The sequence below is a fragment of the Thunnus maccoyii genome, chromosome 13 (genome assembly GCF_910596095.1).
Source record: "Thunnus maccoyii chromosome 13, fThuMac1.1, whole genome shotgun sequence".
Lineage (NCBI taxonomy): Eukaryota > Metazoa > Chordata > Actinopteri > Scombriformes > Scombridae > Thunnus > Thunnus maccoyii.
Genome location: NC_056545.1, coordinates 12,955,163 through 12,968,830, shown reverse-complemented (window position 1 = coordinate 12,968,830; position 13,668 = coordinate 12,955,163). Strand labels below are relative to the sequence as shown.

Sequence of the window (13,668 nt, the reverse complement as noted above, 5' to 3'; positions counted from 1 at the left end):
CTCAGTCTGTCAGCTACACAAAAAAAAAAAAAAAAAAAAAAAAAAATGTTGTACTAAACTACCACATCTGGTCTCTGTACCGAGGTTTCTATCGAAACTAGATGTTTTAGTTAATGAATCGTGCCTGTAAATAAAGTGCATGGAAAACAGAATGCGTCCAAGCGCAGACCATTTAATTTCAGAATAGGCTGTACCAACCTATTATAAAGACTAGCCCGCCCATTTTATATGCAGCACAATTTAACTTCCACTGCTCTCGCCCTAATCTCTTTTCAGTGGCTGCTAAATAAAAATCCTCTTACATTTTCAACTGGGAACCCTTGTTTTTCCCCACCGCGCTTTCCCCGTCTTTCTACCTGACTCCTACGTGATGATTTCCAAGGAGATAAAATTGACATTTATCAAAAGACCGTCTCGCAACCAAGACATCTTGGGCATCTTAGGAACAAGAGTAGCAATCATAAGACCCACTGTAAGTACTTACGATGAGGTAAAAAAAAAAAGAGAATAAAACACGACTGGATTACACAGCTCGGATACGCGCGCACACAAGCAGCGAACAGACACCTCCAAAAAATTTGAAGAAAATCGTGTTCCCTCACCAGCTTGCACTGATGAGACGAGTCTCTTTCTGCAATAAAAATCCTGCTCGAATCACTCACCGTCTCCTAAAAGCCCACGTTTCGCATCGAGACAACAGCACTGTGTCTCTGTTTACAGCCAAATATTCTGCTGCTACAGCCGCGCCACTCCAGACTGAGCACAGAACGGCGAGGAGCGCTGAGCTGCGTGCATCTGCAAGGGAGGAAAAAAAATGGGTTGATGATACCCAGCGTATATTTTTGTAGTCATCTGCGTATTTCAAGTTAAACTACAAATCAGAGGACATTTTCATCACCAAGGACTACAGGGGGAGGCATGAGCGGAAAACAAGGACATTCTTACGGGCAGTTTATTCACATCAGTGTAATTCTTGGTCTCATAAGCCACCTATAAACCCCAGCTGTTGATTCTGCAGTGCTTTTGACAGGGAAGCAACTCATTTTTCGCCTTCAGTTTTGACTGGGGGTTTATTTTCATCACAGCAGGCAGAGTGAGCTGGCAGTGTAGTCACGTCAGTCTGGTCTGCAGTGCAACGTTTCCTCTGTGAGTGTGTATGCGTGTGTTTGTGTGCGTGTGTGTGTGTGTGTGTGTGTGTTGCCTCCTCACGCGTGGTTAAAGTAGCCTAGTGCATGTGCGTGATTAGTTATGAGGGACGTCATGGGCTTATATGCCTCTGTATGCTCTGTCTCTCCCCATCTATTCATTCATTGTCAATCATTGTCAAGCCTTTCAGATACAACTACATTAAAATAATGATGAAAAATAACAAGGCGATTAACCAAATATTTGACAGGGACTTCCAACCCCCACCCCCCTTCCTCCCTCTTCGTGCGCTCTGCTCATATTCCGTCTTCATAACCTGATGCTGCAGGTGCACGCACGTATTTTAATAATAAATAAATAAATAAATAAATAAATAAAACCTCCACCTCCTTCCGTAGAATTAATGCTATTGTAATGCAAGTGGTGTATCACTTCAAGCTGCTTCTCTTCTCTCAAAGCGAGACGCCACCGCTGCATGTGACTCGATTTGCCTGTGAGCGCGTGCACGTGCGGGCATGCATATCCAACACGTGCCCGCGTGCGTGTAGTGTTGGCGCGCGCGTCCGACACGGATAGAGGAGAGGGAAAAAGTGCGACTCTTCGTTTCTCAACCCTCCTCACGTTTTTGAATAACCTTCCGTTCTGACAAAAGGAGAATTTTTCTTCGCGGGGCAACAATAGACAGCTTCTCCAAAACACTGCGAGTGATCTATTCAGCCGAATTTCCAGTGACGCCGCTCAAACAAATAACGGCAAGCAAAGGCGACTTGCCCACTCACAGCTCTCCCTGGGCAGGTGATGGGAACGGATAGTGAAGTGTGTGTGCGTGTGTGAGTGTGTGTGTGTGTGTGTGTGTGTGTGTGTGTAGAGGGCTAAACGGAGAGAGATGGATGACGGTAATTTAGGTGAGAGATGTGCAGGTTATGGGGAAATAATCACTCGCTGTGAACAGTGCTTTTGAATTTTAAAAGAAAGGATATTTTACGAACTACGCCCCTCTCCGTTCTCTGTTTGTGCATCCATCATGGTGCTGTATGTGGTGATAATTTGTTTCGTTTCACACAGTCTTAAAGTACAAACTGTCTCAAATTGACATTCAGAAGCAGTGCGTTGCAGTCAGTCTTTTATCACTTATTGACTAAAAAAATGACCTGCAGCCATTTAAGACCATGTAAACCACTTAAAAAGCAAGTGTGGAAAAGTGTGTTTGTCTTTCTCTGTGACAGTGGTGGAAAGTAACTAAGTACATTTACTCAAACACTAAACTTAGGTACAATTATGAGGTGCTTGTATTTTACTTGAGTATTTCCATTTTTTGCTACTTTATACTTCCACTCTTTTCAGAGAGAAATAATATACTTTCTACTCCACTACATTTATCTGACAGCTTTAGTTACTTTTCAGATGAAGATTTGACACAATGGATAATATAACAAGCTTTTAAAATACAACACATTGTTAAAGATGAAACCAGTGGTTTCCATCCTTTTTGGCTTTTCACATCTTACAAACAGCAGTGTGTAGTCGAGGTCAGATTTCAGATGTCTATGAGTTTTTAACAGCTCCACCAAACAGTGATTTTTGTCCCTCTAAACTTTTCACATGGTTTAATTTCAATAAACATTCAAATGATCCAATATTTCACCAAAATCAAAGATTAGAGAAAAAGTTAAAAAACTGAGAACAGATTTCTCTATCAGAACTTTGTTTTTTCTTTTTTCCTCTCCCATTAATCATCTCACGAACCCTCAGATTTATCTGGTGACCCTTTGGAGGGGCCATGACCCCTAAGTTGGGAACCACCGGACTACACTAAATATAAAATAGTTCAAATTAGCTCCATCTCCTGCAGATACAACAGTTAAATACTGATTAGACATTGATGGATCAGTATTAACAATCTCATGATGTCATATATAATATTATATCAGTCAGAGGGATGGAATTAGTACTTTTACTTTAATACTTTAAGCACATTTTGCTGCTAAAACATATGCACTTTTCTTTAAGTAGGATTTTTCATGCAGGACTTTAACATTTACATTAGAGTATTTTTACATGGCTGTATTGGTACTTTTACTTACGTGAATATTTCTTCCACCATTGCTCTGTGTGTTCAGTGTTTCATGTCACATGTAATATGTGGGTACACATTTGTGTCACTATATGTTTTTGTATTGAGTGAATGCCCGCAATCAGTCTTGAACATATGTGTTTTTAGTATTTGTTTGGCAATTTGACCCTTTAAAGTTAAGTTATCATTGTGGTGTATCACTGTGTTTTCATATGTGTGTGTATAAGTGCACAACTATTTGCTCTATGGGGTGTTCTGTGGAGCCTTTGTCCTCTACTTAAAGCACCTTAAGGCAGGATCATTGTCTCTCAGAGGAAATGCAGCCCTTTGAACACTCATGACACTGAGAGGTTTTGCTGACCTCTATTTAGTTTACTGTCTTTCAAACAATGTGTCAAAATCCTCAACACCCCCAGATTCTTTCTCAGCACTATTCTACAAGCACACAGACGGCAGCAGATTAAGCCTCACTGTCAGTTTATTTGTAGGCAGTGAAGAGCATTTTTTAAAAAGAGATGAAACCAGGACAGGTGAGAGAGAGCTTTTATAGCTTTTTGGAGTGCCCTCTTCACAAGGGAGGAATGTCTTAATTTGGTACATGATGTCACTCAATTGGTGATTCCTTAGGCTCTGTGATGCTCTATTCTCACGGACTTTTCTAGCCAGCGGCATGTTTTAGCTCTGGTTAGGTCAGGGCTGCTCCTCGGTGAAGAGGTCACTCAAGAACACTCTCTGTCCACTGGGCAACAGCAGGCAGGGCTCCCCTCGGGCTGCCTCCAACTGAGGCTGTAGCAGGAGAGAGAGCGGGATTAACCCAAGTGCAGTACTTCAGTTCAATTACTGCAGTAAAGCTTGATTTTCACTTGCCCTTTTTGCCCCTTTGGACTTGTGCATTTCACATTGCTAGAGGGTTGAAACTCTGCGACTGTTATGTCTTTTGAACTCGGACTTAGTGTCTGCTGCTGAACAGTGTCTCATTTCCCTCCTGCCCAGCTCTTGGTATCTGTTCATCTTTTATCCCTCATTCATCCAATATGGATAGGGCAGGCTAATTGAGGCTTCCCACAGGTGTGGATGAATCAGTGGTAATTTGTGAGGGGTTATCCACATGTCGAACCAAGAACAGGAAATCAAAGCTACTGTAGAGCTCCTCCAACAATTGAGAATGAAGAAAGGCTCCTACCAGAGTGGACCAGAATGCTCTGCTGACTGATAGCTGCCATTCTAACAGTTCAACCAGTGGACACGCTGCCTTAATTGTTAGAAACAATTTTATATAAGTATATTCAACAAGTTTTTAAACTGCAACTGTCAGCCACTTAGTGACTTTCCTCAATCAGTCATTCAGAGGAATAAATCAGGATTTTCTAGAAGACAAAAGTGCCTCCCCTCTGTGAGCTGCTCTCTGCAATCAGCCATAAACTGGCATCTCCTCTGACTCACTGTTTCAGGCCGTCCAGTGCAACACACACACACACACACACACACACACACACACACACACACACACACACACACATACACATACACACACACACACACACACACACACACACACACACACACATACACATACACATACACACACACACACACACACACACACACACACATATACATATATATACATATATAGACACACACACACACACTCATATATAAACATACATACAGACTGCATTTGCACACATAAATTCGGATGAACATACTGTATGTGTACACAAATAAAGACATTCATGTGTACTGCTGTGGAAAAGTTTACAACATAAAAGCTAAAGATGGCTCAGTGGTTTGATCAGTTGCATCTTAAATTAAGATTTCATTAAAATGATGAGGGGTTTGTTTCTTGTTCTTCAGCCAGACATTATTACTGCCTACATAAAATCTGGGTATAATTTTCAAGACATAGTTTTAAGAAACATGTTAAAGGACTTAAAAAACATTGGAATACAGCTCAGCATATTTTAGATAAATTTGTGTTTTTTTTTACTATTAATGCTGCCAACCTGCAGCATTTATGAATCACCTGATCCTTTCACACATGTTGTATTGTGTTACAACCTGCATGCAGGCTGGAGAAATCAGTCATTCCTGATGTAACATGTATATGTATATATCTATCTATCTGTCTATCTATAGATAGATAGATAGATAGATAGATAGATATAGATATATATAGATATTCAGCAGCACTGGAGAATATAATAACTTATTTAGGTGTTTACTTTTGTACTAATATTAAAACATCTGCCCCCAAAAATCCAAACCGGTGTTTAAGGGTTTGGTGGTGTGGATTGTAGATTGTATCTGTTTTAAAATACTGAATAAAAAGTCACTGAAGTAGAGCACTGCACTTGAGAAACAATCTTTAGTACTTTTGTCTCCCCTCATGCTGCGGACATCATTAAATTCTGTATTTCATCTCATCTTTCATAAGAGATTGTGCTGTACTTTTCTGTTGAAGCCACTGCCCAGGCAGTAAACACACTTGACTTCACACTTCTGGGTTTCACATCAGACTCTCTGACTCAACTGTTGCATTTGTTAAACCTGTTACTGTTACACTCATAACTGTCCCCAGTAGACAATGGCAGGTGGGAACTACAATTGCCCACAGCCAAGGGGACATGAAATAGCAACTTAAATGTTACACATAAACGTGACTAGTTATAGTGCTGTAAGTGACACTAAAATATAACACATAAATATAACAATTACATAAATAAAATATTATTTTAGATATCATATCTGACAGTTGCTATTCTTTTTTTTCTTTATCACATGGGACATGATTCCTGTAGCACACAGTAAGTTGAACAGCACACAGTGGACTGCCATCATGCTTTATCCACGTTCATCAAATTACCATGTACCTATATATTATAGAACTACCCATCAATATGTATACTGTGTATACGGCGTTATACTTTTATTGCACTATTATTAGTGTTATACTAGTGTCATAATGTATACTATATTATCATATTATGTTGTACATCTTAATTACACACTATAAATGAGTGAGGTAAAGGTAAGTAATTAAAGTAAACCAAGCTGAATAAAATATACAGTATACACACTAACAGATACATGCATATGCGTACATAAAGATTTTGTGCTCATCTCCATTTATATCCCACATATGTTTCACTATGACAAAGGCTCGTGAATTAGCTACAAGCATACACACACCCACATCTGTCTACACATCCATGCACAACACAATGCAAGACAAAATAAGAAAGTAAATCCAAAGCTAAAGTGAGAGATAGTCTGCAAATCTCTGCAGGCAGCTGCATTATGCAACCAGTTGATCATTTCACACTCAAATATTCATGATTGCCAATGAAATGCCATCATTTCTAAACACTATGTGAATGAATATCAAAAGGAGTACACTGCTCAGCTCCATGTTAAGAATACATATATGTATGTGGTAACCTGAGATAAAGGATACAGAGACCTCTCTGCTGCACCACCAAGTACAGATACTATTGATTTTCTGCGTACTAAAACACTCAATGCACTATTTTGTCATACTCCTCTGCATGTTAACTGTGTGGGTGTGTGCACGCATGCATACACTGTGCATGCATGTTTGTAAAAGCTCCTTACTTGCAATAAGCTTTTACTTCTCTTTTTTTTCCTCAGTCATATCTTTTCAGGTGGTTTCATAAACTGTGTATAACTTAATTGTCCAAATCTTACTTAACATGGATACTTTTGAACAAATTGACTCTCACTTTTCATATCACCAAATGGAGATTTGCAACAACTTTGTGGAAGCCAAAGGGAATCCCAGAATAATAAAGGAGATAATATTAAGAAATACCTTTTTGATCATATTTTTAGCTGTTTTTTTTCTTGAGACAATTCAGCATCTTCTTATCTTTACAGTGACACAGTCAGTAATTTCCCTGCCTGGTTAAAGATAACACAGCTGCTTCATGTTGTACAATAAGTTGTTTTCCACTCACATTTAGTAAATTCTACCTCAGTGTCCTGTATTGTCATTAATATGTACAGTTATGAGCCATATTTTGCTTAATTAGCTCCCATGCCAATATGAGGATGAGTATATGAGCTGCTGTTCGACATACAGTACACGTAGCACACTAAAATACAGCTCTAGACCCATGTGATTAAAAAAAAACAAAAAAACAAGTACTAGAATAGTTTGTTCAATTTGTATTCCACCACTGCGTGCCTGCATTTGATTGCACTCCTGTGCAAATGATATACCTGTCTTGTGCATATTGTTATGTTGGGGTTTTTCCCATTCATTTCAATGCAGCTTCTTGGAGCCAGCCTCTAGTGGCCAGTAGAGGTAGTGCCTCAGTGGACACTTCCACAGTTGCTTCAGCTTTCAGCTGTGGTGGCTGCTGCTTAATGATGGTCTTTAGACTTGTAGGCGACACTTAGATGTCTCTGTTGCACAATAAATATTTGAATTCCACAGAATTTCTAAATTTCTTTGTGTCTCTTCCTGCTCAGTTTCTCTGCCTCTTCCTGCTTGGTTTATCTCCATTTTGGCTTTATCTTCTCTTTCCCTCTCAGAAACGCAGATGTCTGCTCATGAATACACCTTTAACATATACACACAAACAGCACTATGGATGCAAGCAAGTAGGGCCACAGAGCGGAGGCAGATCACACAGCAGCAGCAGTGCTATCACTCGTCAGTTTACATAACACTGATTATAACCCTGAGATTTAGCCAACCAACGCGCAACAGTTTGGCCTGGGCATTAAAATCTCACTGACCATCTGTTCCACTGCTTAGTTGCTTTCCTTCAAATACTTTCCTTGAACACTGATTCTACCTAGTGAAACTGTTTAGCTGACTCTCCTGCCTCAGAAAGCAAAACAATTTCAGGTAGCTTTTAGATAGTCTTTTAGCCAGCAATGTTGTCCTGTCTTCAAATTATTTATTTATTTTTTTTATAACTATTGTGTTACTACTCAAAGTTTCTCCTTGTAATGTAAAAATCCATTGTTCTTCCAGAATGAAGCAACTTTATTTTCAATAAAATGTGGTTGAAAAGAAATTTGCATACCAGATTTGCATCAATGAATGTTTGACATAACCTAAGGGACAATTTTTTATATAAAGGGACAGTTCACAATATTTAATCATCATCAAAGTTGATCTGCAGGACAGATATACAGTATATTAGGAACTCTAGTTCTAGAGGAGGAGCTCAGGAGACAAACAGAGCTTGCAATATGATAGTAAGTTATGTAAATAGGCTTACGGCCTTCAATTACCAGATTTGTGTTTACAAACACACTTGCTCCTAAATCTGTATCCCAGTCTTACAAAATGAATGTTTAACAGTTAACACAGATAAAAAAAAACAGGTTTCTGGATGCTTTGTGTTAATATAATGATATGATTTTATAACTTCTACACAGCAAAACAGGTATGGTTGAGTGAACAGAGGCAGGTTCATATTCGTTCCATCTAGTAGGACATGTTTATTAGATTCTGACAAGTCATTATCCTGTATATTCCATTCATTCACCATTCCATTCATCTTTTTACGTCTCTTCATGGCATGAGTCGACTGTAGACATCAATGTTTATGAAATTAAACTGTTGCAAGTGTCACAAGGATACGGTCAGTGCTTCAGCTGCAACCCTGCTGGGCTGTGCTTCTCTGAGAATGCACAATAACTGATCTGTGGTTATATCAATGGTTGTTTGTGTTATGAAGATCAACTGAACATTGTTATCAAGAATTCCTCCACATCTGTACTTATGACTCAACCTCTCTTGCAATGGACCTCCCTTCCATACTGTCCTCCTTTTCCGATATTTCCTCTGAGTGCAGTTTACAAGTTAGAGTACTGACATTAATGGATCATAAACTCTCTCCTCTCCAGATGCAATGGAGAAATTGCAGTGTAGCACCATTAACTATGGCAATTATATGGAATGACAGTTCCTCTCAAACATCCCACTGATCCCAAAATAAAGACAGAGCACGATAGATAGATAGACAGAGAGAGAGACAGACAGGAGAGAGAGATGTTCTATGATTGTTAGCACAAGGTAATGAAACACTGAAAAGGTGACATTATCAACATGTGGGCTGAGAGATTCAGTGAGACTGTTGCTGCCTCTATTTCTGGAGGTGTAGGAGTATATGTGTATGTGTGTGTGTGTGTATGTGTGTGTGTGTGAGAGAGAGAAAAAGAGTGAAGAAAGAAGTGACAGAATAAAAAACAGAGATAGATTGAGGAGATGAAGGGGGAAAAAAAGATTTTTCACATATCTCCTACCTCATTAGAGCCCATCATTCAGTCATCATTCAGCAAAACTGTGCATTTGGATGAAGGCACTATTCTGGGTTGCCGCCACCCAGTTGTTCTTAAATTCCCAACATGCAGCCAAGCCTGGTAATATTTCTTTTTGACTCGTATTATTATAATTACAATTTTTTTATGATTGCTTAAGCACGATTTTGAAAACAGGGCCCATTTTGTCAAAAAACTACACACAATTCACACAACCACACACACAAGTAGCAGAACACTGCAGATGTTTTGCAAAATGAAAAACTTCATTCAAAACAATACAATAATTTATAAAAACCCAATTTTGTCACCTTATGGCACATCATACCATCTGATTCTGTTTGAACTAGTTACACCCTGCGGTGCTATATCTAAAACACTTTTAACATTTCTACTTTTTAATGATATAGTCTCGATTTGATTTTTTCAGAGTTATTGTTAGAGTAAAGTACATTAATATATTGACCAAACACAACACACAAGACTAGTACTGCACACTGATGAAAATATTTGTTTCTCTCCACATTGTCAAATGAGTCAACACATCCACTCATTTCTAAAGGTTGCATTTTGCACTGAAAATCAGAACAGAACATATTCTAAATAGAATATAGTACATAAACACAGCAAAAACATTTGTGGAGACAAAAAAGAAAGCATGAATAATAAAAAAAAAACTTTAAGCACCTTCTCCTCACCTAGCTGGATCTGGCCATAGCGCTTTGTCCACATCATAGGCTCTCGCAAGACAGTGAGGAAAGTATCATGAATGGAGAATCCATCCTTGCACAGATCCTGCATCAATTTGGTCCCAGGCCTCCTCCATGGCTTGAATGAAGGGTATCCTGACATAGGACTGGAGTACCTTCCACCGCCATGCCGGAAAAAAAAGAAAGAAAAAAAACCTCCTCATTGGGGTGTAGGTAAGGGAGAGTATGGTGGGAGGTATTGTAGTGAAATTGCTGATTAAACCAGTTTTAGACCAGAGCAGATCGGTGGAAAGATACATTGTCCCAGACGACAATGTATCTCATCTGCGCTGCATCCGTTTGGTCTTCTGCTGTGACAATGTTGTGTAGTCTGTCTAAAAATGTGAGTATGTGGGCCGTGTTAAATGGGCTGCACTTATATAGCACCTTTCTAGTCCTCCGACCGCTCAAAGCACTTTACACTTTACACACACATTCATACACTGTTGGCCACCATGCAAGGTGCCAACCTGCTCATCAGGAATGGAATCTAATGCATTAACGCACACTCACATAATTTGGGGCTCAGTATCTTGCCCAAGGACACTTCTGTTAAAAGAATTTCTTCGTAATGACCATTTAACAATAGAGACCGGAGCCGGAGTATCAAAATTTAACAGAATTTATTTTCTTGTACAAGAAGGAGCGTTTCGCAGTGCAACACACAGAATGAGGTTACAAAGAAAAAGGCTCCCAGTGGAGTGCTTATAACAGGGTTTTATACACCTTAAGTGGGCGTTACAGTTCTTTTCTTAACCTATCAAAATACAGACTTATAGATAACGTCATGTCTGTTTTCAGTTCTCCTGTCCAGGAGCCATCCTGCCCAACTGACCCCCAGATGACATGTCTCACCCTGTCTCCAACGAATTTTAATTTCTACATCTTCCTCTTTACAAATATAATGCTGAACTTCCTTTAACCTTAGCTGATGAGTCTGCTGATGTTGCAGAGTTGCAGTACAAGACAGGAACAATTCATCATGATCTAGGTAAAATAGTAACACTCATACACAGTGTAATCATAATTTTTATAACAACTTCGCTGACTGGAGGAGCCAGGAATTGAACCACCGATCTTCCAATTAGTGGATGACCTGCTCTACTTCCTGAGCCACAGACGCTCCTTGTGTGTTGTAATGACCTAAGTTGGTGTGGCGGTGAAGGACCCCATTCTGCATGATTGCAGCGCACATTGTGATGTTACCACCAAGTTGGCCAGGGACATTTTCTGTGGAGAGCTACCAACGCGAACTACAGCTCAGGAATGTTTCCATTGCATAGATGAGTACTTCACCCGGAATGGCCTGGAGGGGAAGAATTGTGTTGGTGTCTGCAGTATCAGTGCAGCATCAATGACAGGGAGACACAGCTGCGTCATCAGACAGATACTCAATTGGGCCCCCGAGACTAATTGGACACACTGTTTTCTCCATTGTGAAAGCCTTGCATTGGAAAGGATTTCACTGGAGTTCCATGACGTCATTGATGTGTTCGTGAAATCCATCAACTTCATTAAAAAGAATGCCGTGAACTTGAGATGTTTTTCTCAGTTGTGTAAGCACATGGATGCAGATCATGTCCAGCTGTTGTGCCACAGTGAGATGAGATGGCTCTCAAGAGGACTGGTCCTCAATCGCCTGTTTGAATTGAGGAGTGAAGTCTACTCTCTTCTTACAGAGAAAACATTCCCACTCTCACACCACTGTGTGGATTTGAAGTTCCAGGCTAAGCTTGCTTACCTCTCTGACATCTTTTCACTGCTGAACCAGTTGAACGTCACAGTCCAAGGGAGGAATGGCAGCATATTTTTGGTCAAAGCTTTCAAATGAAAACTGGCACTGCGGACCAAGAGGGCCCAGTAGGAGAGGGTGGACATGTTTCCACTCTTGAGTGAAACTTTGGAGAACTCCCCACAAATGAACATTACTGATGTAGTGTCCCAGTACTTCCCCGAGAATCCCAGAGAAGGAAATCTGTGGATTTTGGACCCATTTTCTGTGGAACCTACTGCAAATTACATGGCTCTGCCCACAGATTTGGAATAACAGCTTCTGGAAGTTTCAGCAGACAGCAGCTTGAAGTTGCAGTGGGCCAAAATAGCCTTGGCTCTTCCTGGATCACTGTTTCAAATGACTACCTTTGCCTAGTATTGAGAGCTGTGCATCAGGATTCTCAAATGTGGCCACAACCAAGACCAAGGCCCAGAACAGACTAAGAACAACCCTGGAGGTTACCCTCAGAGTTGGCCTCTACCCCATCCCACCCAGAGTGGATCTTCTGGTGTCTGAGAGGCAAACTGCAGATTCTCATTGACTACTGCCAACATGCATGAAATTAAGTACTAACTTAGTTTAATAAACATTACTATACAGTTCTATTATGAAAATCTTTCAATGGAAATATTGTATTTTTGGTTTGTGCTATGGGTTTATGTTTATCACAGATATGGAGATTAACTATTGGTATTGCCACACCAAAGATGAAGACTGCTGCAACACCTGTTCTTCATTTTTAACTCTCCTGCCATAGATTATAAAATTGAATAATCCTTATTCTATTGATTTACACAACAACTACTTTTCTTCATCTTGTTCATTCTATTATTTTATTCATTAGTTTGAATTAATAATTGATTCACAGTGATCTTATTTATGCATGTTTGAGTGTTTTGTATCCACTTGTTTTGAGTGCACTTCCTGGTTTTAATTACTTACTTGTTTGCTGTGGCAATTATTGAATCATTAGTTATTGTTGTGTTACAGTAATAGGCCATACTCCACTTCGTATGATTAATCCCTTTTGACTGAGAATGCCCTGCTTTATGGTTTTATGTTGGATACATAAAAAATCCCATACAGTTTTAAAGGACCTCAAGGGCTCCCACCTGTATAACAGGGAGTGGTGTTGTTATAGTTCATTGATACACTTAGAATAGATTATTAGATTAGATTATTAGAATAGAACAGTTTAGCCAAAATATATTAAATTTTTTATTTTATTTTTTTTTATGGGCCCTGGCCCGTTTGAAGTATGAATAGGTGGGCCTTGAGGTAGAAAAGGTTGTGAATCCCTTGGATACATTGTATTGATTTTACTGTAGCCAGTAGAGAAAAGTTGTTTTTCACCTGTGCTCTTGTCAAAATGTCCCAATTACTGGGCTGAATTCTCTGTCCAGTCTCAGTGTCAATCCATGGTTTACAACATGGTCGACCAATGTTGCTCGAATCTCATTGGATAAATTCAGTCTTCGTCTTCTTTGTCCATGTCCTCCTCCAGGTCTACCTCTACCTCTTCCTCCACGGGCTCCTCCTCTCATCCTCACTCTCCCTTGTCCTCTTATTGCAACGTTGCCCTCCATTTTTGTTATAGACAGGTACACTCACCTGTTGCTTTCTTA

The 13,668-nt window shown here is 39.7% G+C and overlaps 1 protein-coding gene and 1 long non-coding RNA gene across 2 annotated transcripts in view; one reads left to right on the top strand and one right to left on the bottom strand.

Annotated features, from left to right (window-relative positions):
* gabra1 (gamma-aminobutyric acid type A receptor subunit alpha1) overlaps positions 1 to 969 on the bottom strand; it is a 28,404-nt gene extending 27,435 nt beyond the window's left edge. The window contains exons 1-2 of the mRNA XM_042430674.1: positions 946 to 969; positions 663 to 795 (exon numbers count right to left, since the gene is read on the bottom strand). The gene's annotated coding sequence lies outside the window, so the exon portion shown is untranslated. The remainder of the gene's footprint in view (positions 1 to 662; positions 796 to 945) is intronic.
* The window catches only part of LOC121909868, a 77,655-nt gene that overhangs the window by 13,052 nt on the left and 50,935 nt on the right, over positions 1 to 13,668 (top strand). The window lies entirely within an intron of this gene.